Source organism: Leopardus geoffroyi, chromosome B2 (assembly GCF_018350155.1).
Source record: "Leopardus geoffroyi isolate Oge1 chromosome B2, O.geoffroyi_Oge1_pat1.0, whole genome shotgun sequence".
Classification (NCBI taxonomy): Eukaryota; Metazoa; Chordata; class Mammalia; order Carnivora; family Felidae; genus Leopardus; species Leopardus geoffroyi.
Window position 1 is genome coordinate 7,208,691 of NC_059332.1, and position 9,192 is coordinate 7,217,882.

A 9,192-nucleotide genomic window follows, 5' to 3' on the forward strand; every position below is an offset into this window, starting at 1 on the left:
CTGTTTAAAAATATTATATTTAATCTCTCCATGCTGACCAGTGAAACTTGGAAACCATACACAGGCATTCTTTCATGTGCTCTTTTAAGTTTTCTGTATAGGTTAGGCTCATTTTAGCTACTAAATTTTATATGTTGGACACTTAAAAAGATGAGTAATAACCAAAGAGAAAAAGTGAAACATACATATATTCTTAAGTGTCTTCCAAAAGCAAGAAAGGAATAAGAAAAACCAATGGCAAAGAACACCCCTGAAAACATGTCTATACAGGACAGCTTAAAATTCACGACCTAAGTCATTTCCAAGGACTCAAGTGAAGTAAAGAAAATACCAGGTCTGTGACACAAGAGATCACAGCAGAAACACGGAATTAAAGAAAGAAAGGAGGAGATTAGCTTACGAAATAAGAAATGATTTGGCAGAACTTAAGAGAGAAGATGCAAATAATGAAATTGTCTCCAAACGAAGTCCATGTTGGGAGAAACAGAGTGGAAGATAAGAGGGACATGAAAGTAAAGCCTGACAGAAGTGAACAAGGGATCAAAGAAACTCCTAAAGAAAAGAGCATGCAGAATACAGACACAGCTGATCCACTCAGCCATAAGTGCAGTCTGAAAAAGGTAAGAAGAAATGAATAAAACAGAAAAGTTTTCATGTTTAATTAAAAAAAAATCTTCAGAGAGGCACCTGGGTGGCTCAGTTGGGTAAGTGTCTGACTCTTGATTTCAGCTTAGGTCATGATCTCATGGTCATGAGATCGGGTTCCATATTGGGCTCCGCGCTCACAGTGTGGAGCCTGCTTGAGATTTTCTTTCTCTCCCTCTCTCTCTACCTTCCCCTCACTTGTGCATTCATGCACTCTCTCTCTCCATCAAAATAAGTAAATAAACATTTAAAAATAAATAGATAAATAGATAGATAATCTTCATAAACTGAGGACAACTGGATCTGAAATTGTAAGAAGCACTTGGTGTTTTAGGAAATACAAAAAAGTTACTACACAATTAATGATCAGACCTAATCCAAAAACCATTAGACTACTAGAAGTCACATATAAAGACACAATCTTGAAATCAAAGCAGGGAAACCAAGGCACTTTAAGGGGAAAATAATCACTTTTCAGAATGTCTTACAGTAGTTAAGCACCAAGGAAAGACTCTAAAGTAAGGCACCCAACCAAAATATCATTCAAGTATAAAACAGAAGTTTCAGCCAACATGAGTTCCAGATTCAGCATTTTCATTTGCTTTTCTTAAAGAAATAACTGGATTTTTTCCCCTAATGGGATGGTGAACTGACACGGAATTAGGTGGCTTCTTCCAACCACAGGGCAACACTGGAGATGTCATAGAAGTGGGAGGGTGACTGAGGGGTGAAAAAGTATATCGTAGACAACCCTCCGGGGGACAGAGGAGGGGTCTGTGCTCTGGCACAGAACTGAGGGCAGGAATGGAAACCCAAAGGGAGAGGCTAGAAGTCACATCTGGGAACAGACAGTAATTCAAGTTTTCTTGTCACTCTCTTTTATTCCATCAGTTAACACAATGTTCAGTACTCCATTGCCTCTGGGGGATAAGATAGGAAGGAAGGAAGGAAGGAAGGAAGGAAGGAAGGAAGGAAGGAAGGAAGGAAGGAAGGAAGGGAGGGAGAAAGAAGGGAAGGGAGGGAAGGAAGGAGATAATATAAAGCAAAATCCACAGTCATATCAGCCTAGCACAGCCTGGGAAGAGCAGTGACTGAGTTGGAGGCATAAGGAAATTTCCTAGGGTAATGAGCTATTGAAGGGGGAGGGAAATGAAAGTGGTCCATCTCAATGAAAAGCAATCTCAAAGAATCTTCTCCCTTTCCCCTTCTGAAATATTCAAAGAGCAATACAATCCAGTATTTTGCCAGTATCTTTTCCCAAGAACACACTACGATAATCTAGGAGTTATCTTATGAAGAAAAGGAATATAAAACATTTAAACCTAACTGCTATTTTAAAAATTCAATAAATTTATAAAACTATAATAGAGAAAGCAAAATTAACATGTAGACAGAAGAATTTAAAGTAAGTGTAATAAATGTCCTGAAAGAGATAAGGGAAGATATTGAAGATAAGACTCAGAAATAGGTCATCATTTGGAAAAACCAGATGGAGAAACTGGGTATGAGAAAGGAAATAGTTAAAATAAAGAACGCAGTGGGGCACCTGGGTGGCTCAGTCAGTTAAGTGTCTAACCTGGGCTCAGGTCATGATCTCATGGTTTGCAGGTTCGAGCCTTGCGTCGGGCTCTGTGCTGACAGCTCAGAGCCTGGAGCTTGCTTCAGATTCTGTGTCTCCCTCTCTCTCTGTCCCCTCTCACTCATATTCTGTCTCTCTCTTTCAAAAATGAATAAACATTTAAAAAAAAGTTAAAAAAAATTAAGAACTCAGTAAGTGGTTTCAAATATAAACATTGGCAAAAAAAAAAAAAAAAAAAAAAAAAAGGTAATAAAGCCAGAAGGTCAGGGAAGGTAACTCTTAAAAAAGGCACTCAGAAAGAATAAAAGGACAAGATTTCTAAAATAAAAATTAAGATATAAGAACATAGAAGTACATTCACAAAATAGAAATTCCCAAATAAAAACAACATAATGAAAAGGGAGGACATATTTAATTTTTTTTTTTTAATTTGGGGGGGGGAGAGAGAGAGAGAGAGAAAGAGAGAGAGAGAGAGAGAGAGAGAGAATCCTAAATAGGATCCATGCTCCTATGGAGCCAAACACAGGGCTTGATCTCATGACACTGGCATCATGACCTGAGTTGAAAGCAAGAGTCAAACATTAAACCAACTGAGCCACCCAGGTGCCCTGGAAAGGGAGGACATATTTAAAGAACTAGGGAGTGATATGTTCCCAGACTTATGATTAATATTAGCCTCTGATTAAAAGTTCATAGAATGCCATTAAATAAAAAAAATAAATACATAAATAGGGGGAAAAAATCCCACAACTCAGAATATTTCAGATAATTTTAAGAAAACAAGAGCAAATAAAATAAAAAATTCTAGGGGCACCTGGGTGGCTCAGTTGGGTAAGTGTCTGACTTCAGCTCAGGTCATGATCTCGTAGTTTGTAGGTTTCAGCCCTGAGTTGGGCTCTGTGCTGACAGCTCAGAGCCTGGAGCCTGTTTTGGATCCTGTGTCTCCCTCTCTCTCTGCCCCTCCCCCACTCACGATCTGTCTTTCTGTCAATCAAAACTGAATAAATGTTAAAAAAAAAAATCTGGGGCACCTGGGTGGCTCAGTCGGTTGAGCATCCAACTTCAGCTCAGGTCATGATCTCACGGTCCGTGAGTTCAAGCCCCGCGTCAGGCTCTGTGCTGACAGCTCAGAGCCTGGAGCCTGCTTTGGATTCTGTGTCTCCCTCTCTCTGCCCCTCCTCTGCTCATGTTCACTCTCTCTCTCTCTCAAAGAGTAATTAAAAATTAAAAAAAAAAAATTAAAAAAAATTCTAAAACCTTCCAGGGTCTAAGACCAGGTCACCCCAGAGGACAAAATTAGATTGAAAATCAGGTTTTCAAAGCAACTGAGGTCATAAGGAGACATTAGGTTAATTTATCAAAGTAATAAAGGATAAGAGCTTCAAGCCCAGAATTATACAAACAGCTAAATATCATTTAAATAACAGGATAAAACAAGTCTCCGAGGCCTCAGAGGATTCAGCATATTTCCAAAAGCAGAGTGCTTTAACTCATAGAAAAAGTAGGGTTAAGTAAGTAACTTAGTGAAGTTGTCAAAATAAGCAAGGAAAAGCAATAATAAAAGTATATCGCTAATAAATCAGAAATATGTCTAGGAATAGGAAGAGGGGGAACAATGGGAAAAGGCTGAATGGGGTGAGAGTGTGCTAAGGGGTGTACTTCACTTGCGGGAAGATGTACGGATTAAAATTTTAAGAAACAAACTGAGCCTATGACCGTGACACTGGGCTTTAATACGTTGTGTGTAAGCACTAGAAGACTCAGACCAGAATGCACGACTTTCAAACCAATAAAAGAATTTTTAACGTGTACGATGGAACAAAGGAAATGAAGGCAAAAAGAAATAATAAAAAAGCATGCTCCATAGAAAAATGTCAATGGAAAATGCCAAATAAGATGGGAGATGTAAAATTTAATACAGGCAACTTGGTAAGTTAACAACTTTGTTATACCCGCACAAAATAGAGACTCACACATCTAATTAAAAACAAGACAGTAGAAAGCAAAAAGTATCAATGAAAGCAAGAACCATCCACATATACAAACAGAAAACAGAAGTTTTCTACCTACTAGCCTTATTCATTCCTCGTGCTAAAGAGGCCCTAATGACCAAGGGAAGCAAAGACAAACCCATTGGGGCTCCAGGCACACAGCTCTGAACTTCATCTTACTAGAGAAATTTCTTTGAAATCCCATGTTTAATCTCTAAAGTTTATAAGTTTGTTTTCTAGCTCTTACTGTGTCTTTGTGTCAAATAATAAAATATTCAAATTTCTAGACATGAGTTTCATTGCTGTTCAAGGAAGATGATGCTTTGCTATCCAGCAACTTCAAGTATCCAACGACCGGTTCACATTTAACCCCAAGGTTAAATGAACCCACACTGGGAAGCAAGGGCAATATGGTAGAGTCTCATGAGCACGTCAAATTGAGAGGCAAAAAATATCCACGGTCTGACTTTTGTGGCCTGCTGTGCCTCATCTTCCCCATTGTAACAAAGCTATGAGCTCCCAAACACCTCCAGTGTCTCGCGTGAGACAACCTGCCCACCCTCCATGCCTTCCTTCCTTCCTGCTTGCAGTGACTGTGCCTAAAACACTCTCCCCATCCACCTGCTCCTAGGCGCTTAGATCAGATTCCAGTGTATCCTCTGCTTTTCCCTGGGCTCTTAACCATCTTCTCTATGATATATTTCCTGGTCATCCAGGCCAACTCTAATCCATTTTCCTTTCTTCTCCTTCACCTTCCTGCATTGTAACGATTATACTGAAGTGCAGTCATTTGTTCGAGTATCTGTTTCTACCTGTCCACTGTCCATCTTTGAAGGCAGTCCAGCTCACATTATTCTAATCTCCTAACACAGTGCATGGCACGAAGTAGGATCTCAAAAGGGGCAGGGGACGGATGAAGGAAGTAAACAGTTTAAGCACTGCTTCTTTGGAACTGCACATCCCTTGGGTCAATCAGTGAAGAAGCTCTTTATCCCTGAAATTCATTAACCACATCAGGAAGGTGAGTATAACCACACTGTTGGCAGGTACTAGCCAAATTTTTCCAGCCTCCCTTGGGAGAAGAACTATTCATCCATTCTACTAGGGAAACAAAAAAGGGTAAGAGCTTACATGACACTTCACTTTCCTCCCATTGTGAATTAAGCCACCCTCCAAACACAACTGAAAAACATCAAAAGGGGTCCCTACCATGATTTGGCAGCCTCTGGCATTAAATAATGTCTAGACTCCCTGTGATTTTCTGTACCGTGTATCACAATTCAACACATAAAAAAGAGCTGAATAAATCCACAGTAATCCATAGGATCATATTGTAACTTCCTCAAGAAATTTGATCCCCAACTAAAAATGATGTCACTGCTACCTTGCCCAGAATTTCACTAGGAGTTAACATTATGTAAATTCGTTTTTCCTTAATAGAGCTACAGGATTGTAAAAACAAAATTCAGTTGGCTGTTCTTCCTGAACCAAAATGCCTTCTTCGAGAGTTGAAACATATGATCCCGGACACATTTATTTCCAGTTCGGGTGTCCTTGCTATTTTTTTGGGGTGGGTAGATTAACTGGGCATTACAGAGAGAATAGATTTTGGATCTAAATAATAATATGTAAATCCTTCATTTTACAGAGGAGAAAACTGAAGGCTGCTGAAGTGGTGATAAAATCCATGTCATGAAAGCACTTACATATAATCAGCAGCAGGCTTAGAACTTGTGTCTCCTTTGATACTTTTTTTTTTTTTAAAGACAATATGGCACCCTATTCTGTTACTTGTATTTAATCTCCCTATTACATTTTTGGTCTTAAGTAAATATTAACTCTTGTATAATATTTGCGTTTTTTATACTAAAACTCTTACATTCATTAAAGAATAAGCCAATTTACTTCTCATATATATTTTTAAAAGTGACATAGACTTTTCTAGTAGGTTTTCTAGAGATTTCAACGTTAAAGACGTGTAAAGCACTCTTAGCAACTTTCCTTATGTCAGCGGGACTTTCGGGGGGTGATGAAAGGACCATGTGGAGAGGGAAATTTTTTTGGCCTCACTAGGACAAGATATCATAATTACTGGTGCTCAGAAACAAAGCATAGTCAATTCTCAGTCACCATGACTAGAAATGATGTGTTCAGAATCATCATATATTCGCTAGTTTATACAACACTGTTTCTCAGAGTTAACTCTTTTATAAATTAGGTCAATACAACCCTACTAGAGCAAAATGTCTTACATGGAGTGGCCGCGGGTCTCATGAGGTCATCAGGAAAAGTGTGGGAAGGAGTGTCAGAATGCCTATGGATTAAACATTAAGGGTAAGTGGACATTCTGCTAAAGAGGTCTCTTTGTACCCACATGCCAGTAGGACCTTCTCTGAGAACCACTGAGTCAGAAAGAAAGCCCATCTGATTCTCAATCAAAGGTGTCGTCAATTTCAAGTTACTGAATTAAGCAGCCAGTTCATAATAGCAAAATTCACTGATTTCTTGCACAACTGTGGCTATCAGGAAACAGTCCTAGACTTATTACTAAATGACTGTCCTTTTTGCCAACAGGATGTCCTTAAAACTTTGATGGTGTTTTTCTTAAGGGATAAGGTAATGAGAGAAAAATTAAAGATGGCTAATTGTTGAAAGCTTTGTTTAAAAAAAAAAACAAAATTATTCTTGCTTTCGTCAACTATTACTAACAGGAAAAAAAAGGAAAAAAATGCTGCCTTGGAATTATACTAAACTTTGCTTTACCAAGGATTATGGTCACTAACCACTTGAGCAAGTGTAATATAAGCGTCAGATACTGATGTCACAACCAGAGTGAGGCAGCAGTAAGAATCTAAGGAGAAATAAGCCAGGGAAAAAAGCCTGCGGTTGAAGACAAATGCACATAATTGCAAGAGTCTGGGACAAGGGTCGACACATATGCTCAGTGTTTTGCATGATACTTTGGCAAAAGTAAAATCAGGTTTCAGGCAAGCTTCTGAGGTGAGAGCCCGGTGACAGTAAGCCTAAATCACAGATAGGTCACATCACATCCATCATCGGCCAAAGGTATCCCAAGAAAAGGATCCTTGAATCATAAGGGCACCATCTCTGGGGTACAGGGAAGAAGGATAGTAACTGATAACTCTTCATCTGTTGCTCCCAATACAATGACTTCTCCATGAAGAACTGGGGTGTTAGAAAGGCTTACGTTGATGGATGTGTGTATCTGTTAGGGAGGTTTGGGATGAATTGGGGTGTTTTTGTTGTTGTTTTACCTGGTCATTTAGTCATTTCCCTGAGTTTATTACCAGAGCTACGATTTAAAGAGTGGAAATAATACATAATGCCTTATACACTGAAATTAACTGAAATTAACAGATGCCCACCCCTCTCTAGTATGACATTTATACGTGAGCCTGAGAATCTGGAATGACTTGATGGAGTAGGGTGCAAAAATCTTTTCTAAATTTCATGTACTTTGTCCACAGTCTTCCTTAAGTGATCCTTCATTTTAATCCCTTATCCTCCAGATTACTCTTCCCATTTCTAATACTAACTCAAGGGCTATATATAGGAAAACTTGTAATTAAAACTTGTGAATACATTAAAATGAATTCTAATTCCAAGAAATGTTAAATTTGGATGTGAGTAATATTCTAGGAATTTTTTTTTTTTGCATATTTGTTCCTCCGTGAAACAAAAACTCATTTCCCTACCAGTAGGTAATAACTATATGAAAGAGGAAATACATTCAAAGTTTTAGCTATGGAGATATCTGGTATCATTTGTGCTGTGAATGTCCCTCCATATGCACAATTTTTACTGACCTATTTTTATGTGGAATGCGCTAAGAGCACGAAGTTTCTGTAAATCCATTAGATTACCCATCTACCTTGTTTTTTCATCTTTATTCACCTTGTGTCTCCATTAAAAGAGAAATAAGAGGTGATTCATGTTTTCAGAATGTATACGTTTGTCACTTTCTTCTAATAGAGGGTTTTTTAGAGCAGTTTTAGGTTCACGGCGAAATTGAGCGGGATGTGTATTTCCCACATGCCCCCTACCCCCATGCGTGCACAGCCTCCCCCACTATCAACATCACTACAGTGGAGTGTACATTTGTTACCATCGATGAATCTGCAATGGCTTCTCATCATCACCCAAACTCAGTACTGTACATTAGGATTCTTCTTGGAGCTGTAAATTCTATGGGTTTTGACAAATGTATAACGACATCTATCCACTGTTACACCGTCATACAGATTAGCTTCCCTGCCCTAAAACTCCTCTGTGCTTTGTCACTTCTGACACTCAATTTTGATTAAAAACATATCTGTTGCTATTAAATAAAGATATCATATATAAGGTAATCATTTTTAGTGAGATATGTTAATCCAATATAGGCTTAAGGTCTCTGTTAAATGATGCATTATTCTGTTTTGTTTATCAAATCGTATTATACACACGGTAATAAACTCCTCATTCAAATGGCCTTTAAATTCAAATCATATATTGAGATGGAAAACCAACAGGGATATAAGATACTGTTTCTATGAAGGATAGTCATTGCTAAGAAATATTTCCCCATTTCAGCTTCAGAGTGTCACCTGAGGGAACATTCTGGTTTCCAGAAATAAAGCCATTTTCATTATTTCCACTCTAACAATACAGATCCAGATGTCATAAACTCAAGAGTGTTTCACGGGCCTTGAGTCCCCTGGTATGTTCCCTTTAAATAGGATTCCGTGGTCAAATGCATTTCAGAAATAGTGCATATTATAGTTTTGGAGGGGTTTTTTTTTTTTTTGAGATTTACAATATATATCAGTCATTTACAAATTCTGTGAACTCCCACACCAAAATAACTTGTTTAATTTCACTTAACCCAGCACTTTCCAAACTTATTAATCACGGAACGCTTCACTCTAGGGATTTTAAAAAAGCATAGCGCCGACTGGCCGCATTAAAATTCTCGGG